At 35.6% G+C, this 27,655-nt stretch overlaps 1 protein-coding gene across 1 annotated transcript in view; it reads left to right on the top strand.

Annotated features, from left to right (window-relative positions):
* The first annotated feature begins 18,384 nt into the window (after positions 1-18,384).
* Positions 18,385-27,655, top strand: part of GABRA3 (gamma-aminobutyric acid type A receptor subunit alpha3) — a 227,723-nt gene continuing 218,452 nt past the window's right edge. The window contains exon 1 of the mRNA XM_045538579.1: positions 18,385-18,559. The gene's annotated coding sequence lies outside the window, so the exon portion shown is untranslated. The remainder of the gene's footprint in view (positions 18,560-27,655) is intronic.

The raw sequence follows: 27,655 nt of genomic DNA, 5'->3' as shown, positions 1-27,655 counted from the left end.
AGCCTCATGGCAGAATCTTTGGGGTTTTGTAGATATAAGATCATATCGTCAGCAAAGAGTGATAGTGTGGGGAGTTAGTTATGCTCCCAGCAAAGAATTGGTTCTCTCAGGCAGGGGTGGTTGTAAAGGATAAAAAAATAATAGAAAATAGAAATAAAATAATACACAGAGGCAAAAATATAGTTTATAAAGAATAGATTTCTGAATATAGAAAAAGTGTGGGTGATCAGGTGTTCCCAAAATATTCTCGTGAATTTTAGGGCCAAGACTGAAGTTTTATATCAGTATTTATAAGTACAGTGATTGGTTGTCAGGGGTAAAAGATTTACATAATAACAGGTAGTTCATTTTAGACCCAAAGTCTTCCACAAGGTTTCTATAGATCCCTTAATTAACTCTATCTATGTGAACAAATGATTACAAAATCTTTCTAGGACAAACTTCTAAGTTTTAAGATAAAACTATCACTTTAGCAGAAAAGTTAAACAGAGACATAGTGGCTCCGTATTTCTTTATCTAGTTATTATGAATTGAGACAGGTAGTCAGAAGTCAAGAAAGAGCTGTCCCTTGGGCTAATTGCTTTCAGCCACAGATGTCTGTCTCTCAGGTGGCAGGTCTTTTTGATCAGCTCCCGTACCATGGCTCCATGTAACCCTGCTTTGTCGTTCAAAGCAGGCAAGAACCACAGCCTTGAGACTGCAGCATCACCTTGGAAAGTGGCTGTTACTGACCATTGAGACACCCTCCTGAGGTGAGACAGCTTTTGATATGCCAACTAACATGTTCACATATTCCTTCAGGGAAAAGCCTTGCAAAACTCCTGAAATCATTTCTATCTCTAATATAGTAATATTAATTTATTGGCTGACATGATAATTGACCTCTTCTGCCCCCATTTGGATGCCATTGATTTTTTTCTCTTGTCTGATTGCTCTGGCTAGGACTTCCAGGACTAAGTTAAATAGAAGCGGTGATAGATGGCAACCTTGTCTGGTTCCAGTTCTAAGTAGGAATGCTTTCAAGGGATGCCAGCCCTGAGGATGAGTGGCTTGGGCTTTTATTGGAGTTATAAAGAACAGAGCAGTTGTAGTTCCAAAATGATAATGAAAGGCAGTTGTTTTCCAGAACAGTTGTTTTCTGTTGGGCTGGTTTTATTTGACTTCTCAGAATGTGCTCTGGCAGATGGTGAGGGGTCTACATGCTATTTTCTTATCTTTTTTGTACTTTTTCAGTTCTGCAAAACAAGCTCTTAAAAAAAATAAGTTAAGCCACAGGTAGTAAAGCAAGAAGCAAACAATGGGGCCAGCATCCTCTTGTATGCAGTGATGTTTTTATGTTAGATGATTTACTAGCAATACTGTCTTTTCACCTTCCGTAGAGGACATTGATGCCTTCCTATTTGATTGATCCATTTATTATGAAATGGCCGTCTTTGTCTCTAGTACTGCTTCTTGATTTTTCTAATATTATAATACTACAGTGTCACTATTCTTTTGGTTAATGACTTATTTTTTAGTCCTTTTAGTCAACTTTTTTTGCATCTTAACATTTAAAATGTGTTTCTTGTAAGTAGCATATATTTGGGTTTTTAAACACCCATTCTGGCAATCTTTTTTTTTTTTTTTTGAAACAGAGTCTCACTCTGTTGCCTGGGCTAGAGTGAGTGCCATGGCATCAGCCTAGCTCACAGCAACCTCAAACTCCTGGGCTTGAGCAATCCTCCTACCTCAGCCTCCCGAGTAGCTGGGACTACAGGCATGTACCACCATGCCCAGCTAATTTTTTCTCTATATATATGTTTTTAGCTGTCCATATAATTTCTTTTCTATTTTTAGTAGAGACAGGGTCTCGCTCTTGCTCAGGCTGGTCTCGAACTCCTGAGCTCAAACAATCCACCCACCTCGGCCTCCCAGAGTGCTAGGATTACAGGCGGGAGTCACCATACCTGGCCAATTCTGGCAATCTTAGTATTTACTTGGGAATATTTTATTTATTTCTAATTTGATTACTGGTATATAATTTCATTTAGAATATATTTGCCACTCAATCAAAAATTTTCTACTTGAATTTTTTATGTTCCTTTTTACTTTAGAGCAGTATTTTTATTTTTCACATCTTTTTTCTATTAGTTTGTCAGTTATACTTTCTTCTATTATTTTAGCGGTTACCTTAGAAATTACAGGAGGAATCCTTGACTTGTTACAGTCTCATTCAAATTATTTCCACCACTTCTTTGATGCTACTAGAAACTTTATATTCCACTTATCTCTTTTTCACCTTTCTGCATTATTTTTGTCTATTATTTTTGTTTTACATATAATTAAACTCTGCAAAATATTACAATTATTTTTTTATACAGTAAACATCCATTTATATTTACCCACATATTTTATTCTCTCTGGTGTTCTTCATGCCCTTTTGCTTTTTCATATTTCTATCTGGGATCATTTTTCTTTTGACAGAAGCATTTTCTTTGCTGCTATTTTGTTTTCTTTTCTCTTAGTGTTGGTCTGCTGGTGAGGAATTCCTTTAATCTTTGTTCTTCTGAAAGCCTCTTTATTTCACCCACATTGTTGAAGAATATTTTCTTTGGGGGAAGAATTCTATATTCTGTCTGTTTATTTTTACTTTAGCACTTTTAAAATGTCATAACATTGCCTTCTGACTTATATTGTTTCTTTCGGGAAGTTTGTCTTCAGTTTTACAGTTGTTCCTCTGAATGTAGTGTCTTTTATTCTTCTGACTGCTTTTAAGATTTTCTCTGTATTTTTGTTTTTTAGAATCTTGACTATGATGTGTGCAGGTATGATTTTTTTGTTTGTTTATCTTATTTGTGGTCCATTGAGCTTCTTGATTCTGTGGGCTTATGTCTTTCATTAGTTTTGTAAACTTTTTGAATATTATCTCTTTGAGCACTGCTTCTGCCAATCCTTTTCTTCTCCCATTCCATGTATGTTAGACTTTGGACTGTGTCCTACATGTTTCTGGTACTCTGTTACTTTTTCCCAATTCTTTTTGTTCCTATGCTTCAGTTTCAATATTTTCTATTATTTTAGAGTTACATAATCCTGTACTTTTGTGTCAAATATCCTGTTACATCTATGCACTGTGTTCTTAGCTTTTCCATTGTATTATAGGATATCCAATTTATCCTTATTTTCATTAATTCAAATTTGCTATTACAGCTCTTGATTCTTTCATCTCTTGTTTAAATTTTCCTCTATTTCTTTTAAAAATGTTAATAATAATTAATTTAAGTCATTTTCTGATGATTTCAATAACCAGATCATCTGTGGTTCTGCATCTCTTTTCTTTTGATTTACGTCATCTTTTATTACTTTTTTATCTAGTAATATTTTTATTGCATGTCATGTACCATGTATAAAAATTATAGAGGCTCTAGATGAGATATTCTAGAAAGAGTTCCACTTTTCCCCTTTTAGGCACATAAGGTAAGGGGATGCTTACTTTAATCTCATAAAAATTGATCATGGTGAAAGCTGTATTGCAGTTTTAGTAAGACTCAGTCTACTTCTGGTTTCTTTCTCTTTTCTAGGAGGTCAGAATATGGTAGATTTCAATCTTTTAATCCCAGAAAGACTGTGGCAGATCCAGATCTGTTATTCACAGTTTGCAGCCTCCTGTAGCTTAAAATTATGGCACATGTTTGTTTCCTAAGAACTGAGTGGTTGCTGGATATTTCACTTTACCTTTTAGAAATATTTTACCTAGCTTTCCATATTCTTGTGCTGTGCCAGAAGTCAGCAAATGTTCAGTGGGGAAAATCTGCTGAGCATTTGAGTCTCATCAAAGTTTTTATTTGTTGCACTAGCCCTATCAAACTGCTAAAAGCTTTGCTGGTTTTTCTTTTACCCAGCAGAGGCTCTTTGCCTGAGTAAGCCTGGTTCTCAGCCTGTTCTCTGAGTTGGCATATTTTCCAAGAGAGAAAAACAATTGGACATTTTCAGCTCACCTTGGAAAAGTTTTCCCCTCCATGGAGTTGTAATTTATTTAATCTTGTTTCCACAACTATCTGGCACCTTTAACATTATGATTTTTGTAATTTATAGTTTTTTTCCTAGTTGTAGAAGATTTCTGCTTATCACAACCTTTTATTCAGAAGCATATCTGAATAGATATTTTTGATGCAAGTATAACTGGGATCTTTTAGTGATTTAAATGTTTCCTGCTCATTTGTAGAAGTAAAAGATTGTTTTTTGTATATATTTTTTTGTATCCAGTAATTTTACTAATGTCCCTTTGTAAATGTAATACTTTATCCATACATTCTTTTAGATTTTTCTACGTACTCAGTCATATAACCTAGAAATAATGACATTTTATATTTATTTTTACATACTGATTTTTTTTTCTATAAAAGAAATTAGGACATAAGTATATGTTATTATTCCACTGAACTGTTTGGACCTCTACTATAATTCCAAATATTAGTAATGATAGAAGCCAGTTTGTTATATCCCAAATGTCAAACAGAAGTACTTTAATATATTACAGATACATACAATATTTTAATAGATATATTTTTTCATATTAAGTTTTCCAGTATTCCTTGCTTGCTATTTTTTAGAGATAATGGATACTAAATTTTATCAGGCCTTTTTGCTTATGCTTCCTTACATAATCAAAATATTGTTATCCTCTAAAATATTAATGTGGTGAATTACATTTTTAAAATTTTAACCAGAATTGCCTTCCTGGGATAAACCCAACTAGGTCATGATGTATTAGGGTGTTTATATGTTGTTGGATATAATTTGTGAACATATTTTAGGATTTTTTCATTCATGACCATGAGTCAGAATGGCCTCTAATTTTATTTGTTCATGCAGTCCTTGTCAGGTTTTGGTTTCAAGGTTATACTAGCCTCATAAAATGATTTGGGGAATGTTGTACCTTTCTTTATTCTATGGAAGAGCTTTTGTTAGATCATAATTACTTTTTTCTTGAATGATTGGTAGAAACTGCAGCAAAATCATCCATTTTGGCCTAACTTTTGTCTGTGGGAAGAGTTTAATTTTTAATTTCTTTAATACTTATAGCAATATTCAGGTTATTTTTTGTTTTGGTTTCCTCACAGTGCTCTATGGAAATACAATATGCACATAATGAAAACCCCATATCTTAAATAATTGAAAAGACAAATTTTGACAAATGGATACATTCATGTGACCATCACCCAGATTGAGATAAAAACATTTCACAACCTCAGAAAGTTCCCTTGTGCCCTTTCCAGTCACTCTCCTGCCCCTTAAGTGACCATTGTTCTGACTTCCCTTATCATAGATTACTTTTGCTTATTCATGCAATTCATATAAATGGAATCATAGAGTGTGTATTATTTTTTATCTCACCTCTTTCACTTAACATCACAGTTTTGAGATCTATACATGTTGTTGCATTTTAGCACAGAATAGAGATTATATGATTATACCACAGTTTATCAGTTATATTGCTATGGACTTTGTTTTCAACCAAGTTTTTAGCTATTATGAATAAAGCTTTTATGAACTTTCTTGTACATGTCTTTTTGTGAACATATGATTTCCTTTCTATTGGTTATACACCTATGAATAGAATTACTGGATTGTTGTTATATGATACATTTTGTGAGAAACTGCCAAAGACTTTTTCCAAGTGGGTGCACTATTTTAAATGTCCACCTTTCACATATGAAATATCCACTTAGGTTATAGGTCTAGGTTAATTAGAAATATAGTCTGCCCTCCATATCCATCTGTTCTGCATCTGTGGGTTCTATACCCATGGATTCAAATAACCACAGATGGAAAGTATTTGAAAAAATATGATTGGTTGCATCTGTACTGAACATGTATAGACATTTTTCCCTGTCATTATTCCTTAAACAGTACAGTATAACAACTCTTTAATAGCATTTACATTGTATCAGGTATTATAAATAATCTAGAGATGATTTAAAGTATATGGGAAGATCTGTGTATGTTATATGCAAATACTACACCATTTTATACGAGAGACTTGAACATTTGTGGATTTCAGTATCTGTAATGGGTCCTATAGTCAATCCCCCATGGATACCAAAGGATGACTCTCTATATAAAATTATGGTTTTAATGGACAATTATATATATAGATTTTGAAAATTTTACACTTTCTAAATTGTATTTGATCAACATTATCTTTTTTTAGTTTTAAGTATTTTTTATACACTTATTTACCACTCTATAAATTTCAAATTGACAAATAATTGTTTATATTTATGGAGTACAATGTGATGTTTTGATATGTGTATATATTGTAGAAAGATTAAACTAAGCTAATGAACATATTATTCTCCTTACCTACTTATTAATTTTAATGTGGTGGGAATGTTTAAAATATACGATAATTCTCTCATGAGTTGATGGGCACTTAGGTTGTTTCCACATCCTTACAATAGTGAATTGTGCTGCCATAAACATTCAGGTGCAGATGTCTTTATTATAGAATGTCTTTTGCTCTTTTGGGTAGATGCCTAATAGTGCTATTGCTGGATCAAATGGTATTTCTATTTTTAGCTCTTTGAGGTATCTCCAAAATCTTTTCCACAGAGGTTGCACTAATTTGCAGTCCCACCAGCAGTGTAAGAGTGTTCCTGTGTCTCCACATCCTCACCAGCATTTGTTGCTTTGGGATTTTTTGATAGAGGTTCCTCACCCAAGTGAGGATTAGAGGCATGCCCTTCCCCTCTATAATACTCACAGTGTTGATTAGTAGTGAGTTTACCCCCACCCCAACCCCCTAATCCCTGGAGAATACTACTATGGTGTGAGCACCATAGTGTTGATCAGTTAGTGCCAATTTGATGGCGAGTACATGTGGAGGCTATTCCTCTAATCTTGTGATACCTCGCTGCGGATAATGGTCTCAAGCTCAATCCAGGAAAATGTAAGAGGTGCTAGATCACTGTCGTTTCTTATAATTGAGTAATATTCCATTGTACACATATAGAAAATTTTAATAATCACCATAAAATGTAACCAAAACGTTTGTACCCTCATAATATCCTAAAATTGAAAAAAGCACCCATTTACAAAAATGAGTATAACTCAAATATATATATATATACACGATAGATTATTATTAACTATGGTTAGTTACCATGCTGTGCAAGAGATCACTAAAACTTATTCTTACTGTTTAAGTGTAGCTTTATACCTTTTGGCCAACATCTCTCTTTTCCCATTCCACCAACCCATCCCCACAGCCTCTGGTAGCCACCATTCTAATCTCTGCTTCTATGAGTGCGACTCGTTTACATTCCACATATAAGTGAGATCATGTGGTATTTGTCTTTTTGTGCCTGGCTTATTTCACTTGACATAAAGTCTTTCAGGTTCATCCATGTTATCAGAAATGATGGAATTTCCTTCCTTTTAAAATCTGAATAGTATTTCATTGTATATTATACAAAACTTTTTGTGAACTTGTGCTTTCAGTTCTCTTGATCAAACAACAATATTGAATTCCATTGTTGTCAGAGAACATGCTTCAGAAGATTTCAGTATTTTCAATTATCTTGAGAATTACTTTATGACCTGGCAATATTCTTTCTTATTTGATGTGCCATAATACTAAAAATGTATATTCTGTAGTTGTTGGTGTAGTGTTTTATAAATTCCAATAAGGTCAAATTTGCTGAGAGTGTTGGTAACTATAGTGTTTCTATGTCTTTACTGTTTTCTTTTGACCAGTTATTCTATCAATTCCTGAGAGATAATAAAATCTGTACCTCTGCCTGTGGATTTCTATATTTTTCCCTTTAATTTTGTCAAGCTTTGCATTTTACATTTTGAAGTTCTATTATTAGTCACATACACATTTATGATTGTTTTGCCTTCTTCATAAATTAAACATTTTATTGTTATGAAATCTCTATGTATCTCATAATAAATAGCCTTTATTAAGACTTTGTTTTACAGTCTACTTTCTCTGATATTCATACAGCAAATCCAATCATTTTTAGTAGTTTTTATTTTTTAGAGCAGTTTAAGTTCACAGCAATATTAATCAGAATGTACAGAGATTTCCCATATATCTCTACCTCCTCACAGAAAAAGTCTTCCCCATTATCAACATCCCCACCAGAGCAGTACTTTTGTTACAATTGATGAGTCTGCATTGACACATCATTATCACCCAAAGGTTATAGTTTACCTTAAGGTTTACTTTTGGCATTTTACATTCTATGGGTTTGGACAAATTTAAAATGACATGAATACACCATTATACCATACAGAGTAGTTTCACTTCCCTAAAATTCCCTATCCCCAATCCCTGTATATTAGTTCTCTTATTTTTTCAGTTTTATTGAAGTATAATAGACAAATAAAATGGTATATATATATATATATATATATATATATACACATATATATATATAAAGGGTATAATGTAATATTTTGACATTGTGAAATGATTACCACAATAAAGCTAATCAACATACGCATCAACTCACATAGTTACAATTATTTTTTTGAGATAAGAACATTTAAGATCTACTCTCAGCAAATTTCAAGTATATATGCAGTATTATTATCTATAGTCACCATGCTGTATATTGGATCTTCAGAAGTTCATATTGCATAACTGAAACTTTGTACCCTTTGACCAACATCTCCCCATTTCCCCCACCAACTAGCTCCTGGAAACCACCATCCTACTCCTTGATTCTAAAAGTTTAACATTTTTAGACTCATATATAAGTGAGATCATGTGGTATTGGTCTTTTTGTACCTCAGTTATTTCATTTAACATAACACCCTCCAGATTCATCCATGTTGTTGGAAATGAGAGAATTTCATTTCTAAAAAAAAAAAACCTGAATTATTGTAAAATGGAATATTGTATATTATATATATATGCTATATACCTATAAGGCATATGTATATGGTTTATAGGTATAAAGTATGAAATGAAATCTGAGATCCAGATTGTTATCCCATGTTGTTTTGATACTAGCCATCCTAACAGGTGTGATATATCTCATTGTGGTTTTGATTTGAATTTCCCTGACAATTAGTGGTATTGAGCATTTTTTTCCATGCATCTATTGGCCATTTGTATATTTTCTTTTGAGAATTATCTGTTCAGGTCTTTTGCCCATTTTTAAACTGTTTTTTTTTTCTTGCCAATGAGTTTGAATTTCTCATACATTTTGAATCATATGTATGGTTTGCAAAAATATTTCCCATTTCCATTCTGTAGGTTGTCTCTTTACTCTGTTGATTGATTGCTTTGCTGTCTAGAAGCTTTTTAGTTTGATGTAGTCCCATCTGTATATTTTTGCTTGTGTTACCTGTACTTTTGGTGTCATATTAAAGAAATCATTGCCAAGACCAATGTCAAAAGCTTTTCTTCCATGTTTTATTCTAGAACTTTTCTAGTTTCAGATGTTACAATTAAGACTTTAATCCATTTTGAGTTAATTTTTGTGTCTGGTATAAGAGTCCAATTTCATTTTTTTGAATATCCAGTTTTCTCAACACCATTTGTTAAGAGGACTTTCTTTCCCCATTGTATATTCTTGTCACTGTTGTAGAAGATCAACTGATTATATATGTGTGGGTTTATATTAGGTACTGTATTTAGTTCCATTGGTCTGTATGTCTGTCTTTACGCCAGTACCACACTGTTTTCATTACTGCAGCTTTGTAATACAATGAACACTATCTGGGTGATGGGCACATGTATAACCATGACTCAAGAATTATAAAAGTGACCTATGTAATCAAAAATATTTGTATCCCCATGATACTTTGAAATAAAACAAATATCAATTATTCCAAATCATGAGCACAAGATTTCTTTACATAAACTTGTCTCTTATTTAATTTCTTTCATTAGTATTTAATAGTTTTCAGTATAAAATTCTTTCTCCTCACTGGTTATGTTTCTTCCTAAGTATTGAATTTTTGATACTTATGTCTCTTTAGTGGGAAGTTCAAGTCATTCACATTTATTCAAAGAATTGATAAGTGGGGTTGATTTCTGTTCATACTGTTGAGTACAACTGTGTTGCTTTGTTTTCTCTTTTGAGCCATTGTGGAATCTGGCCTTTGACCTTTAGCTTTTAAATGATTCAGAAAACACATCTAACCCTCAAGGATGCATTCAGACTCAAGGTGAAGGGATGGAAAACAATACTTCATGCAAATGGAAACCAAAAGAAAGCTGACACATCAGTTCTGATTTCAGATAACTTAGTCTTCAAAACAACAAAAGTAATGAAAGACAAAGATGATCACTATTTAATGGTGAAGGGTACAATTCAACAAGAAGATGTAACAGTTCTAAATATTTATGCACCTAACTCAGGTGTACCCAGATTCATAAAGCAAATCCTACTTGAGCTAAACAAAATGATAAACAACAACACCATAATAGCCAGACTTCAACACCCCTCTGACAGAACAGGACAGATCCTCCAAACAGAAAATAAACAAAGAAACAATGGACTTAAACAGAACTCTAGAACAAATGGACCTGACTTGCATTTATAGAACATTCTACCCCCAAAGCACTAAATATATGTTTTTCTCATCAGCTCATAGGGCATTCTCTAAGATTGACCATATCTTAGGCCACAAAATATGTGTCAACAAATTTTAAAAATTGAAATTATACCATGCATCTTCTTAGACCACAGTGGAATAAAATTAGAAACCAACTCCAACAGAAATTCTCATCTCTACACAAAGTCGTGGAAACTGAACACCCTTCTGCTGAAGGATTATTGGGTTAAGGAGGAAATTAAGATGAAAATTGAAAGATTATTTGAACTAAAAAACACAGGAGACACAAGTTATCAAAATCTGTGGGACACAGCTAAAGTAGGCCTGAGAGGAAAATTTATATCCATAAATGCCTACATGAAAAAGACAGAAAGATCACAATCTAATGAATCATCTCAAAGAACTGGAAAAGGGTGATCAAACCAACCCTAAACCAAGCAGAAGAAAAGAAATAACAAAGATCACAGCAGAACTAAATTAAATTGATATCAAAAAACTATATGGAAGATTAATAAAAGAAAAAGTTGGTTCTTTGAAAAAGTAAACAAAATTGACTTGCCTCTTGCTAGATTAATGAGAAGCAGAAAATAAAGGACTCCAATAAGCTCAATCAGGAATGAAAAAAGGAGAAATTACAGCTGATACCATGGAAATACAAAATATCATCTATGAATATTATAAAAACCTCTATGCACATAAACTTGAAAATGTGGAGGAAATGGACAAATTCCTAGAAACACACAGTCTGCCCTAGGCTCAATAGGAAGAAATAGAATTCCTGAACAGACCAATATCAAGTATCGAAATTGAAGCAGCCATAAAAAAGCTTCCCCAATATAAGTCCTGGACCAGATGGTTTCACACCCGAATTTTACCAGACCTACAAAGCAGAACTGGTGCCCATTCTGTAGAAATTATTCCACAACATTGAGAAGTAAGGAATCATCCTCAACACGTTTTAAGATGCCAAAATCATCCGGATACAAAAACCAGGAAAGGACACAACAAGAAAAGAAAACTACAGACCAATATCCCTTATGTTATTCAAATCCTCTATTTCCTTACTGAGTTTCAGTTTCAACTTTCTATCCATTATTGAAACTGGGGTATTAAAGTCTCCTACTATCCTTGTTAATATATTTCTGTTTATTTTTCCCTTCAGGTTTGTGAATGTTTGACTTATTGATTTATGTGCCCTGATAGTAGATACATACATTTATAATTAGTATATCTTCCTGAAAAATTTGTCCTTTTATTATTATATAATATTCTTTTTTGTCTCTTGTGACAGTTTTTGCTCTAAAATATATTTTGCCTGATATAAATAAATAGCCACTCCTGCTCTCTTTTTGTTACCATTTATTTGGAATATCATTTTCTATCCCTTTACTTTTAGCCTATATATTTCCTTAAATCTAAAGTGAGTTTCTTCTAGACAGCATATAGTCAAGTATTGTTTTTTTGTTGTTGTTGTTGTTAATGTTCATTCATTTACTCTATGGCTTTTGATTGGGAGTTCTATTTATTTATGCTTACAGAATTACTGATAATAGCAGCTGCTATTGCTACTTTGTTACTTTTTCTGTCTTATAGTTCTTTTGTTCCTCTTGTCCTCTCTTCCTGTCTTTTTGTTTTGTTTTGTTTTTTTGTTGATTTTTTAAAAATAATGATATCCTTTGATTCATTTCTCTTTTTCTTTTGTATATCTTCATATCTTCAACATATATTTTCTTTGAGGACATGAGGTTTACAGAAAATACTTTATAGTTATAATAGTCTATTTTGTGCTAATAGCAACATAACTTCAATTGCATACAAAATCTACACTTTTACTTCTTCACTCCCACTTTATGTCATTGATGTCACAATTGGCGTATTTTGTATTGTGTACCTATTAACAATTTTTTGTGGTTATAGTTATTAATACTTCTGTATTTTAACTTTTATACTCAAAGTAACAGTAATTTATGCCCCATCATTACAACATTACAGTAGTCTGTATTTGTCTAGATATTTAACTTTGCAAGTGTGTTTTATACTTTTATATGCTTTTGTATTGCTGTTTAGTGTCCTTTATTTTCAACTTGAAGAATTCCCTTTAGCATTTTTTATAAGGCAGATCTGGTGGTAATGGACTCCCTCAGCTTTTGTTTGTCTGTTAAAGTCTTTATCTCTCCTTCAATTGTTTTCTAAATTTTTTATTGTGGTGAAATTCATGTATCTCATAATTTACCATCTTAACTATTTTTAAGTATACAGTTCAGTGGCATTAAATGCCTTCATATTGTTGTGCAAGCATCACCACCATCCAGGTCCATAATTCTTTTCACTTTATAAAACTGAAATTCTATACACAGTAAATAATAATCCCCTATTCCTTCTTGTCCCTGGTCTCTGGCAACTTCCTAAGGCACTAGTCCTTAAGGCAGTAAACTGAAAATCCTGGGACATTAGATGCATGCTCTACTCTCCCTTTATCTTGAGAGAGAAATCATGGGCCAAGGCAAACTCTTGGTGCTGAGCTTTGCCAGCTTGGGGGAGAGGCTGATGTGAGTAAAGTCAAATTGCTCTTCTTACCTATTACTGTTCTTGTTTTTTTGTGCTCATCTTGGCTATTCCACCTCTTAACTGGATTCTGTACATCTCATAAAGGTATTTTCATTTGTGTATCTTTGTTAAATAGGTGTTTCTGTGAGGAGATAAAGGCTGGGACTTACTATTCTAGCACCTTGTTGATTTCACTCTTCTCCATGCATCCTTAACTTTTCAAAGTCTACGTAGATTTAATATTGTATTGCCTCATGTAAAATTTAAGGAACTTGCCAATGTCTAGTTTAGTTTTCCCCCACCCACTCTTTCATGTTATAATTGTTATGCATATTATTTCTATGTATATTATATACTGTGCATTATAATCTTATGATTTTTCCTTTAACTCTCATATATATTTCAAATAAATTAAGAGAAAAATATTATTTTATATTTACCCGCATATTACCATTCCTGATGCCCTTCATTCCTTCCTGAAGCTCCAGCATTTCATCTGGTATTGTTTCCTTTCAGACTTAAGAGTTCCTTTTAGTATTTCTTATAGTGTAAATATGCTGACGATAAATTGTCCTAATGTTCATTTATCTGAAAATGTCAATATTTGCCTTTAATCATGAAGGATATTTTTTGTAGATGTAAAATTCTGTACTGCTAGATTTTTTTTTAAAAAAGAGCATTTTAAAGATGACTTTTTCTTATGAGAGGCCAATGGTCAATTTTATTGTGTTCTTCAGTGTACATTTTCCCCCTGAATGCTTTCCAGATTTTCTGTAATCATCAGGGAATTGCAAATCAGAACCACAATGAGATATCAGTTAACTCCAGTGAGAATGGCCTTTAACAAAAAGTCCCAAAACAATAAATGTTGGCATGGATGCATAGAGACAGGAACACTCATACACTGCTGGTGGGACTGCAAACTAGTGCAGCCTCTGTGGAAAGTAATATGGAGATACCTCAAAGAGCTACAAGTAGAACTACCATTTGATCCAGCGATCCCACTACTGAGCACCTACCCAAAGGAAAAAAAGACGTTCTATAAAAAAGACATCTGAAATCGAATGTTTATAGCAGCACAATTCACAATAGCAAAGATGTGGAAACAACTCAAGTGCCCATCAATACATGAGTGGATTAATAAAATGTGGTATGTGTATACTATGGAGTACTACTCAGCTACAAAAACAGTGGTGAACTAGCACCTCTTGTATTATACTGTATAGAGCTGGAGCCCATTCTACTAAGTGAAATATTGCAAGAATGGAAAAACTAGCACCACATGTACTCACCATCAAATTGATATTAACTGACCAACACCTATGTGCACATTTAATAGTAATATTCATCGGGTGTCGGGCAGATGGGAGAAGGGACGAGGGGATGGGTATATACACACCTAATGGGTGCAGTGCACACCGTCTGGGGGATGGACATGCTTGAAGTGCTGACTTGAGTGGGGAAAAGGCAATATATGTAATCTAAACATTTGTACACCCATAGTATGCTGAAATAAAAAAAATAAATAAGAAAGATTTTCCTTTTATACTTGCTGGTCAGTAATTTGGCTATCATATGGCTGAATGTAGTATCCTGCTTGGAGTTCACTGAGCTCATTGAATCTGTATGTGTATGTGTTTTGTTATATTTGTTTTTTTCCTTTTTTTCAAATAGCTTTATTGAAGTGCAATTGATATAAAAAACCTGAACATATTTCATATAATTTGATAGCTTTTCACTATATTTGGAAATATTTTAGGCATTGTTTTTCAAATGTTTTTTTTTTTCTTCCTCTTCTCTTGTTTGCCTTCTGGGCTTTCAATTCCATGTATGTTATAACTTTGATATTATCCTATATATCACTGATACTCTTTTCATGTTTTTTCAATCTTTTCTCTCTCTGTATTTCAGATTGGATAATATCTATAGATTTATCTTCTAGTTAACCTACTCTTTCTTCTGTCATTTGCAATCTGCTGTTAAGCCTACCCAGTGAATTTTACTTCAGATACTTTAATTTTTAGTGCCAGAATTTACATCTGGTTTTAAAACATTTTTGTTATCTCTGCTGTGCTTTCCTATTGTTCATTTATTACAAGTACATTTTTCTTTATTTCCATTAATATACTTATGACAGATCATTTAAAATCCTTTCTGCTAATTTCAACATCAGGTTTATCTCAGGGCTAGTCTCTATTGAGTGTATTTTCTCTTGAGTATGAGTAATATTTTCCTATTTCTTTGCTTTAGTAGTAATTTTGGAGTGTACCCTGAACATTGTGAATTATATATTATAGGGTCCCTTTATTCTCTTTTATTTTCCTGTAGAGTACTGATTTATTTTGTTTGAATAGACAGTTACTGTGACTAAGTTGAAATTCAAAACTCTCTCTTGTGGGCAGCACTGAAGACTGTTTAATTCTTTCAGTTTTATTTAGGCTATCTGGAATCTGTCTCCACATGCATACTTCATGGTTCCACCAGAGAGTTGGGCAGTTTATACAGAATCTGGGTCTCCCAATCTATATTTTTCTCCATTCTTGTATTTCTCTCATGAGTTTTCAACTGCAGTGGTCATCCTAAACTCTGTTTTCTCCTTTAAGCCACTTGGACTGTGAGTATAGTTTTTCTTTTTTTCTTTTTTTTTTCCTTTGGTTTGCAGTAAAATGAGAAAAATTATGAAAATACTGTTAATTTTTCACATGGGTAAAATTGTGTGTTTTAAAGAAGAGTTTTGATTCTGAGAGTATCTTCATCCAACTCATTCGTGTTAATTTTTTAAAATGATGGCACGCCAGATGGTTTATTTGTTTGTTTGGGATCTTAATTTGACAAAAAGAAAAGTTAACAACTGTAGTGGATTGAATGTTCCCCCCAAATTCATGCCCATTCAGAACCTCGGGATGTGTCCTTATTTAGATGGCATGGTCTTTGCAGAAGGAAGTTAAAGATCTTGAGAAGAAATAATCCTGGATTTAAGATGAGTCCTAAACCCATTGAGTGGTGTCTTTATAAGATAAAAAAGAGGGAGATTTAGACACACGAAGACACAGAGGAGAAGACAATTTGAAGATGGAGGCAGAGATTAAAGTGATGCTTCTATAAACGAAGGATTACCAGGAACCACCGGAAGCTGGAAGAGGCAAGGAAGGGTTCTCCTCTAGAAACTTTGGAGGGATTGTGGTCCTAGCAGTACCTTGATTTTAGACTTCTGTTATCCAGAACTGTGAACCAATACACTTCTGCTGTTTTAAGCTACCAAATTAATGGTAATTTGTTACAGAAGCCCTAGGAAACTAATACATAAACCTTACATCAATTCATAACATTTCTTTTTTTCCAGTTTACTAATCCACTAAATCCAATGGACATTTATGAAAGAAATCTACACAGTAAGGAGTGTGCATAGCTATGTGCCCAAGTACACGCTTGCTTTATGTACAATTTACACATTGCTTTGGTAGGCAAAAAATACTATATCTGGGATCAGCAGTCTGGTTGCTGGTTTTGACTCTGCCACTGACTCACTATGACTTTGTATGAGTTATATTTTTTTCTTTAGTCTAGTTTCTCTTCTTGTATGATGAGATGGTTATCTTAATGGATCCTTTTAGCTCAGTGTCTCTAAGCTTATGGGTTCCCATCTCTCTACACACTCAATGTATGGATAAATGCTTTTGAAGAAGTGTGCAGTTGGAGTGTAGCACATGTACCTCACTGCGAAGGAGTAGAGAATATTAGGAATTTGGGGGAAAAACTCAACAGGATGATAGTTTACATAGAAATGGCACCCTTTGGGCAAAATTTTAAATACCTACTGTGTCCCAGTGGCTGTATGCATATTGAGGCTAGTATACTTAAAACATGCAACATAACTTGCTTTCAATCAGATGCTCTTTGGTTCTCTGACTAAATGAACTAGGAATCACAGTATGAGGGGTTTGAATAAGAAAACTTTTATGCTTATCATTATATGTGGGTAGAGGCTGAATTCTTTGATAGGAGCAGCTGTTTATTCACATGCTCATATTCATATTGCTCCTGAAACACTAAAAAAGGAATGTTGAGTCAGTGTGATTTGGGGTCCCATTTGGGGACTTACCTTTGGAGAGCCCTTGAAATTTGGTAGTTTATTTTTCATTGTCAACTCCTCCTTCACCTGAAATTTTTCTGTCTTTAGACCCTAGAGTGTTAGATCTGGAAGTATCTTCTAAGATCATCTATATCTATCACCATTCATTTTGCCACTGAGGATATTGACGGCTGAATTAAAGACATGACTCGTCAAAGGCAACACAGTAATTTTCAGAGACAGAACTCAAACCTAAGTTCCTTATTTTATTTTTAGTCTAGGTCTCTTTCTACCCTATGTATGTTGCATTGTTACTGTACTTTGCCCAGGTTGCTTTGTTTTTCTTTTGCTCCAATGGGAATATACATTTTTTATACTTTGATTCAATCAATCTCCTTCTCCCCCCTTCCCCCTTGTGCAAACTCACATGTAGACTCACACGCTTACATATACCTATATTCCCTTCAGAATTTTTTGAAAGAAAAGCATTGTGGTTCTGCTACTTGTCTGTCTTGCCTAGAGGAAAACTCCAGCTGACAGTTTTGAATTGGTCCGCATTTCTACTGTTGGGGGTGGGGTGGAAGTTAGGTCAATAGGGGATCAATGTGGCTGAACTCTTTCTTCTTAGTGGAGTGTGAATGACAACCCCTTTGATGTACATTTTTCTTAGCTCATTATTGTCCTCAGAAATGGAATCTGAACAGACAGGATTTTCAAGCCTTTATTTGGAGCCTGGGTTAGCAGGCACGCCCATGGGGATGTAAGGGAGAGAGAGAGAAAGGGAGAAAGCTCACTCTTCAGTCTTGGAGCAGCAAGTAAGCATCACACATCAGCTACGGTAATCCATACTTCCTTTATCCTCCTATTCGCTCTTACCCTTTTGCTCTCTTTCTCTTCCCCTTGTTTCCTCTGCTCCTCCCCTTCTCTCTGAGATTCCCTCTATTTCTCTGCTGGATACCTTAAAGAATAAAATACTACTTTAGTTTCTCGTAAAACAGCCACAGATCTAAAGCCTTGTGCAGTGCTGTGTTCAGAGCCCCAGCACAGCCGCGTGCTCAGCACCAAGCAGTGGTGAACCCAAAGCCAGCAAAGGGGGAGGGGAGCAGGGGAGGGGAGGAGGGGAGGGAGAGACGAGAGAGAGAGAGAGAGAGAGAGAGAGAGAGAGAGAGAAAGGGAGGGAGGGGGGAGAAAGAGAGAGAGAGCGAGAGCGTGAGCGCGCGCAAGCTAGCGAGCAAACCAGAGAGACAGACAGAGAGAGGGACCTGGAGAGAGAGATCCAGAGAAAGAGAAGAAGCAGCCGAGGTCTGTCAGGGCTCAACCTCCAACTTGTTTCAGTTCATTCATCCTTCTCTCCTCTCCGCTTGGGGGAAGTGACTGTGGTGCTCGGTAAGAAACATAAATGTTCCTTTTTCCCCCTCCCCCAAGCTCAGGTCTCCTTTAGCGATAGCATCTCTCCCCGTACTGAGAGTCTCCTTGGGTTGGCTGGGGAGGCGAGCGAGACATGCTCTGCAGCTGTGATGCTATCCTGGGTTCCCCAGCGGGGCTGGTGGAAGCCCAGAGGCGGCATCTGGGAAGGGAAGAACTGGGGTAAAACCTGATTTGGAGAAGGGGGGTTGCTATGTGCTGTATGCGTGATTTGCTTTATTGTCGGGGAATTGTTTTGTTCCTCTTTCAAAGCAGGTCAGCATTGACCTTGCAAATTGCTTGGGGGGCCTGGCAGCTGCTGCAGAAAGCCACAGAGTGGCCCCTAGCCAGAGCAGACAGCACTGTCATGACCCCCAGACAGTCCTAGGCATGGGGACGGGGTAATGGCTGGAGCTTCCTCCCTCTTTTAACTCTTTCTCTGCAGCTGCTTCTGGCTGCTGGAAATGAAAAAGAAGGAGAGTACCATGCAGCCCTTTCCCCATCTCTCCATTACCTCCCCCAGATGCAAGTGAGCAGAAAGTTGTAAATAACTGCTTCCTTTGAAGCAGGTTGCGACCTCCCCCCTTTCTTTAAGGGGCTCACTTGTGGGGTTGGGCCTGACTTCCTCTACAAACTTGGGAGGTTTGTCTTGCTTCCTGAGGAAGCCCCATTGCCTGCCCACCCTCAATCCCAGGTAGTTGAGCTGACAGCCTAGAGCATGTATTCTGATACTCCACCGGTCCCACTGGTAAGCATCTTGTTAGGTCCAGCTGTGTCCTTGGGAGGGAGGAAACACCTGATGTTTTGTCTGGAACAGGCTTCCCAATTTGCTGCTCCTCTGACTGTGGCTTCGGGTAGCATGGACAGGAGGACTGGGGGGAGGGGTGGCTGTTGGATTTTGGGAGAGCAGGGTGAGGAGCCAGGATTCCCAGCATGTGTGGTTTGTTTTATTGAAGGGTCAGCGGGTTCTGATTGTCTGGAGCTGTGCAAGGACTGGCTGAAGCTCTTGTAGTATAGCCCCTCTGAATTGGTAGGGGAAGGGATCTGATTGCTTGATGGGGGCTTTTTGAGTTAATGACACTGCTGTGGTGCCTGTAATAGCATGTATTATACATGCTATATAGCATCCATAATACAAATCACTAACATTTTTGAGTGTGTAGTATGTTTCAGATCCTGGGCTGAAGGTTTAATGTTTATTACCTCGTTGAATTCTTACATCAACCCTACAAAGCAGACACTATTATTATCCTTGGTTTACTGATAAGGAAATGAGGCACAGAGAGGTTAAGTAACTTGTCCAAGATCACACAGCAATTAAATGTCCCAGTTGAAAATTAAAACACAGGCAGCCTGGTTCTAGATAGAATCCATGGTCTTGACTATTGAGCACTACTGCCTCCTTGGGGAGAGTTTTGCACTTTTGTCTGTTAGGCAAGTATAGGTACAATAGAAACAGCGCTGCTTAGTCAGATTTTTTGGAAAGTAGTGGCCTACTCTTTGTGTACAGTAACAGGAAGATAGGCTGGAGCTAAGCCTCACCTAAGTTTCCTGGAGGGGCTTGCCAAAAGGCTTTCTTTGGCCAGCCTGCTTTCCTTTGAAAATGATGCCTGGAAAGACTTCACTTTTCCACTGTCATGGCCTCATCCATCCCACATTCAGCTTCGAACAGTGCCTTTTAGGAACAGACCTTGCCCTTATTTCCTGAGAGTTTGGAGTTTTCCTATACTGAAAATTTCACAGTACTAAAACCTTGGAACTGGAAGGAACCCTAAAGGTCATTAAGCTTTACTTCTCCACCCAGTTCTTAAATTTGTCCTAAGCATCCAATTTGTATTTCTATTTGAACCCCCTGCAGTGGCAGAGAGCTCATTAGGTGGCTCTCTGTGTCATTGAGCAACTCTGATTGTCAGAAAGTATTTCCCATTATAAGCCAAAATCTGTTTTCCTGTAACTTCTATTCATTGCTTCTCTGGGACTATCTGGAACAAATTTGCTTTTCTTCAATAATAGTTCTTCAATTAATTGAAGACTACAATCATGCCTTCCCATCAAGCCTTGGGTCTAACAAGACTACAGAGTGAAAGACCATAATTTACCTCATTCTGGAGACTAGACTTTTCTTAATATGGCCTAACATCCCACTTGTTTGTCAGCCACAAACTGATTGTACTGAGCTTTCTAAAGTAGCTCTGATAGTGTATGTTCTCTTCCTTGGAAGAGCTTGCTATCTGGTGTCAACTGGACTGATGGGAACGAAGAAGGTCTCTTTTGCATTCCTAAAAACCAGGAATCTGTTGCTTCTAGTCCTTCTAAAGCCCGAGAATGTGTATATAGCACCCAGACAATCAGGATGTGGGAAGATTTGAGTGGCAGCAGGGATTAAGGGCAATTATCATAAATAAGACATTTGAAATAGTGGTGATTCAAGGTTCATATATTATATGGAAGGTAGAAAAATCAGCTGTTATATCAGACAGTATCTCAGGAATAATGACGTCCCTGAGGGGATGGTACAGAGGAGGATTGGGTGGAACAGGAATGGGTACATGGTGTGCTGGAATGGGACACTGAGCTGGCTGTTAGCAAATTCGGGTTCCATTCCTGGCTCTGATAATTTGCCAATTACCTTGGACACATGACTTGCCCTCCATGGGCCTCAGTGTTTCCATCTATAAAATGATGAGGTGGACTCTCTCCAAGGGGCTTTCAGCTTGGAAATTCTCTATCTGAAGCAAATCACAAAATCTCAGGGATATGAGGGGCTTCAGAAATCATCTAGGTCAGTGTTTTGGAAACTCTAATGTGCAAAAATATCCCCCTGGAATCTTGCTAAAATGCTAATTATGATTGGGTGGTGGTCTAGGGTGGAGCCTGACATTTTGCATTTTAACAAGCTGCCAAGGGATCCTGAAACCGGTGTTCCACTGACCACACTTCAAGTAGCAAAGCTAGAGTGGTGTTTGTCAAATTATCTTAGCGAAGGACCAGTAGACTTTTTTACTCTAATCCATCACAGAAGACTGTCACCTTAGTAAAATGCATTAATTATGAATTACTAGGAAATGAAATAAAAGACATACAAAATATAAGGCTGCATTTTTACTGTTAGATTCAACAGACATAAAATTATTTTTTCAAATTGCTGTAACATTTTCTAAGTGTTTACTCTCAAATTTCTGCACTCCGGTTGTCACTGTCTTGTAATAAAAGTTCACAGACAGGAACTGGTCTGAAGACCACACTTTGAGCAATACTAATCTAGGCTACCTGCCCATATAATTTAAGATGTCCAAATTAGGCCCAGCTATAATTTCTAAACTACCTGTCAGATAATCTTTCGCCCTGCAGTTAAATATCTCCTTTGATGGAGAACTTAACGTGTACACAAAGTAGAGTTATTCAGGTGTTGTGACTGCTAAAAAAGGTTTTTTTCTTTCCCTTAAAAGTCTTAGTTTTCTTATAGCTTGTATAAATTCCATGTATGGATTGTATATTCTAAATGGGTGAGAGGCTGTATCAGTTCAGTTTATTGTACCCTCAGCCCCTAGCCTAGTGTATGGCATTGAGTAGGTGCTCACTAAATGTTTGTTAAATGAGTGAATGGACCATTGGTGTTAGTTATGGGGTCATATATTCATTAAAGAAAGGCAATTTTGGCTTTCTTCCACATTGGGGAGACAGTATTCATTCTATTTTATAAATTTCTTATGGTGAATAGAAGGCCAGCATGACTATTTCAGAGCTCTACCTGGCATCTGAATTTTATCTTGAAGGGATTTTAGGAAGCCAGGCAAAGAGTGTGTACACTCTAAGTCTCAAGTCTTTACGCTTAACTCAGACAATTCAATCATTCACCTAATTATTTATTATTAGTAATTTATTCAGTGATATGGTTAGGTACTGTGCAGAGGATACAAAGATGAGCAAAACAGACATTATTCCTGCTTGCCTGGGGCTTATAGTTGGATACAGAAGAGGTTGTTAATCAGATAATTGCATAACCATGTCATTTCAGCCAATAGTAAATGCTACAAAGGAAAAGTATGGAGGGTGGGGCTATGAACATATATAGTAGAAGAAACTGATCTAGCTTAGAGTTTAAGTAAAGCACTCTTGAGGAAGTAATATTGCAGCTGAGTAGAGATGTGTATGGGGGTGGAGTAGAGGATGACGGAGTGATGTAGTAGTTTTCTAGATGGAGGGAAGAGCATGTACAAGGGCCTGTGATAAGAGAAGCATAATGAATTTGAGAAGTGTAACAAAACCCAGTGTTTCTGAACTGGTCCATTGTAAGGATTTTGGTCTTTATTCCAGAAACACAAGGACTGATTAAAGGGGTTTGAGCAGGGTGACTGACATGGCCTAAACTGAATCCATTCAGTTTACTAAATGCCTACTATGAGCCAAAGACAATATGGGAGACACAGGATGACTTAGAAATAGCTTCTGCCCTCCAAGGTGACACAATCAAGTAGGAGACAGAAGAAATTACACGAACAACTACAGTACTAGGAGGGTGAGATACACACCCACAAAAGAGAGGTAAAGGGCTTCAAGGAAATCAAAGCCAGCTTCCTGGAAGTGGCCTTTGAACTGAGCTTGGCAGATTATATAAATTTTGGTGTTGCCGAGCTGGGGCATGGAAGAGGTATTCTAGGCAGAGGCCAGTTGTGTTGGAGTAAAATGTATGGCGAAATACAGTATGTGAGAAATGTTTGGCAAGATAAATGGAAGGCTTGACTGTAAATAATATTGCATGTTAACTAGGAAAATTGGCACTTTATATGCAAAGGTGATGAAACCCCCTCATTTTATGGATGAGAAAACTGATCCTGAGAGGGTGAGACTTGATTTGTCTGAGATCACACAGATAGTACTATTGCTATAGCCCAATAAAAGGTACTGAGTATAGTTGAAAATACGTGCTCAGAACTCTGGAAAGAAGTCAACTGGAGAGAGTAATTTGAGAGTCATTGCCTCTCAATACTTGAAGCAGAAAAAGGAGAGCCAAGGATGGTACTTTGGAGTATGCTAATCTTTAGGATATGGGTAAAAATGAAGCTATGTGAAGGCTACAAAGGTGGGAAAGTCAGATATATGGAAGGAAAACTATAAGAGCACAATATTGTGAAAGTGCCAAGAGAGTAGAGCCTCATCCTTTTGTTGGACAAATATTTACTGAATACATACTATTTACTAGGCAGGGAGAATATAGTGGTGAGCAAAATAGACATGGTTGTTGCCACCTTGGGGCCTGTGGCTTAGACGGGGAGATAGACATTGTTCTAGATAGTCACTGAGCTGTATAGGCATAAATTGTGATTCATGTGTAGAAGAAAATGTACTGCTTTAAGAAGGAAGGAATGGTCACCATTATTAAATTTTGCAGCACAGTTGAGTAAAGGTAAATGGCACCCAGTTTCTAAGTCCTTCCCAGTCTGATGCTTACAGTGCTTACTAACAGTTCAACTGGATGATGCATATCCATTTTGCAGATGTTTGGTAGATGATACTGCTGAAATAATAAGGAAAGGTAAGGGTCCCTGCAGGTTTATGTCCACAGCAGCACAGATTTACTTGAAAACCAGCTTATATGGCATGTAGCTTAATGAAACTTTCAATGATCCAGCACCCTTCCCAGATCCCCCAACTCTCTCCATTCAACAATTTATACAACAAGGCACCTGACAAGAAAAAAATTGTTTTATGCAGAATTACATATTAACAATCCCTCTTAAAATGGGATTTCTGATGGCCTACTCATTCTAGTGTTGGCTTGGATACTAACTCAATTTCTTGTGACATATCACTTGTCTTATTTGAGCCTCAGTTTTCATAACTGTAAAATGGAGGAGGAGTTGGAATAGGGTTTGGGGCTGGGTGACTTACATGGCCTAAACTTAATCCATTCAGATATTTATAAAGACCCACCAAGCTATAAGGTTCTATAGTTCATGCTCTGCTCTATGCTACTTTCTCACGGTCCCATGCAGGTATTTCAGGTTCAGTCACTTACTTAAGCAACACTAAGGACTTTAAACAGAATTCTGAAGGTTGCTAATTTTGTTGGAAGTATTTGCAGGGTTTGGAAGAGCTCACAAGAAGGCCCTTGTTCTATTCCTGAGATGGCTGAAATTGTGACTGTCCTGAGAGCTAAGGAAAGAATTGACTATATTCTAAAATTTGTAGTAAGGCTGAGTATTAGGTGATATTTCTACTACTCCTGATTTGGAATAAACTAAAGTCACTGAGAATAAAATGGTGCAGGATATCATGAAATACAGGAGAGGTGATTATCTCATATCCTGACATGTAATAGTCCAGGTAATCTTTTCCTAGGGGGAAGATATATAGTAAGGAGAAGTACTGGTTGGTAATAGAAAAACATTTTTATACTTATAACATGATTTTAATGGTATTGATTTCTTTGCAAAGTATGTCTCCTCACTGTGCACAGAAGGAGGCATAAAAATCTCCATGATGTATATTTTGAAGGGTGCTTTGCTCTTTAAAAAATTATTTCTTAAAAGTAACAAGTATTATTACATATATTTTTTGAAGGGAAGGAGAGGTAGATGGAGATGGAATTATGTAAGTGATCATAGCATAAAATAACTTTTTAGAATAGTACAAGAGGAGCTCAGAAATGGCAGGGCCCTTAGCAATTATGTAATGGCAGTCTTATCATCCAGTACATATGGTCATCTATTTTCAGTGTGAATGGTTCCAGGAAAGGTTGCTTAACACCACCTGATAATAGTCAGCTGTGATTGTTAGCAAGTTATTCTTCATACTGATCTGAAATCTGTCCTCTGAATCCAACCCATTGGTCTTTCTCCTTGGAACAACAGCAATGCTGAGTAATTTCTATTTCCCTTTCCTGTAATAGCTATTCAAATGTTTAAAGATGGTTTGTTCTTTTCATATTTTCTCCAGCCTATATATTATTCCTATTTCTTGCGCTCATGGGATATATGTTTTGAGTAACTTCTATGGCAGTCACTTCAGATTTCAGTATCTTTCTTGATGTATGATGTTTAAACCTGGACCCAGTACTCTAGGCATAGTTGGCCAGTACCTTCATTTAAAAATTTTTGTATGCTTTCCAACCTACCTTAAGACTGTAATATCTATCATTAAGTTGTTTCTTTTTCTTGTTATAAAATATAAAACAGCCTCATTATAGCAAATTTGGAAAATGAAGACAGTAACACAAATCGCCTTTAAGTCCCTAGTGCAGAGATAACTTGCTATATTTCCTTGCAAGTGTGTTTCCGTGTTTACATAATTGGGATTATATCTTATATGTACTATTTTATATTTGGCTTTTCCATTGGTATTATAAGCATTGCCCATGTCACTTAACAGCCTTCAAACAATTTTTAATGGCTGCATACTTTTAAGTTGTGCAATTTCTACCATAATTATTTGATTGATCCCATATTGGTCATTTAAATTATTTTTCCGTCTTTGAATCCCACCTCTTTCAGGTCTTTATTCAAATGTCACCTTGGTGAGAGCTTCTATAATGACCTTACATCAAAAATGCAAACTCTTCTCAAACATTCACTCTTCCCCTTTCTTGCTTTATTTATTTTTCCTTGGTTTGTATCATCACTTAGCAGTCTAAGTATTTTACTTATTGTCTGGATCCTTGTATTAGAATATAAGCCCCTCAAGCACAGGAATTTTTCCCTATTTTGTTCACTGTTGTATCCCCTAGTACCTAGAATAAATGTCTGATACATTGCAAATCCTTACTAAATATTTGTTGAATGAATTAGTAAGATGAGTTTTTATTTAAGAGGTGTTACTCGGCCTAAGGATATTAACTTTTAAAAAGCTTTTGATATATATGTGAAGATGTCTCACTGTGTAAGATTATCAATTTCTGCTCATACACCCGTGCCATTGCTGGCTATTGCCATTCTTTTAAAATCTTTGACAATCTGATAGGGGCAAAATGATATCTTAATGTTTTAACATATGTTTCTTTTATTGTAGTGAGCATGAATATTTTTTATATTTCTTCATTACTTTTGTTTTTTCTATGAACATCTATTTATGATTTTTGTACATTTTTCTATTGAGAACTTATGTTTCTTATTCATTTGTATGGATAATGTACACATTTAGTAGACATTGACCTTTTTTCTGTTGAATGTGTGGAAAATATTTTGCCAGTTTGCATTTTAAATTAACTTTTATGCACAGCAATCTTAATTTTTATGTAATTATATCTATCTTTTCATTTGTAATTTCTTATGATGAATTCATGTTTAAGAAGTTCTTACCCATTCAAAATTGGAAAAGTGCTTAAATGGATTTTGTTTTAGTTCTTATTGCTTATGTTTAATCTTTCTGGAATTTATTTTGCTGTGTGGCATGAGGTAATTTTCTAAATTGTTTTCCCTCTCAATTGTTTCACAGCAGCAAATACTGAATAATTCATTTTTCTTACTGTTCTGTAATATATAAATTGTTATATATAGTATGTTCTCTTTGGGATTTATTTATTTTCCATTTCTTTTAGTGTGTCTCTTCTTGTCCTAGTTACAAAGTTTAAAAATTTTTGTAGCTTTAAAACAATTTTTAAAGCTCAGCTTTTCTACTTACTAGCTGTGTGGTCTCTACAAGCCTCAATTTGTTTACCTATATACAGTGTATAATAGCAGTGACATTTATTTTATGATTTTATTTGTGAAGGGAATCTTTCTTCCATTATTTCTGCTAATTGATTATGGCTGGTATATAAGGAATTATTACTTATAATTTTAACTTCTATTTCTTCACTATGTTCAAATTTATTATTATAAATTTATAGTTTATAAGTTTATTTTCTTGTTTTTTTCTTTTTTAAAAAATAAGAATATATAGAAAGTAACTGAGAAGCATCCAATAATGATGAACAAACAACCACATATATACAACACAGAATTAACAAATGTTAGTTAGCATTTTGTCATTTTTGCTTCAGATATGTTTAAATAAAATAAATAAAACATTACAGAGAAACTAACTTCCTTTGTATCTAGCCCCAGCTTTATTCCTTTCTATATCCTTCCAAACACGACA

This window comes from Lemur catta, chromosome X (assembly GCF_020740605.2).
Source record: "Lemur catta isolate mLemCat1 chromosome X, mLemCat1.pri, whole genome shotgun sequence".
In the NCBI taxonomy this organism is placed as follows: domain Eukaryota; kingdom Metazoa; phylum Chordata; class Mammalia; order Primates; family Lemuridae; genus Lemur; species Lemur catta.
This window is presented reverse-complemented; position numbering and strand designations above follow the sequence as displayed.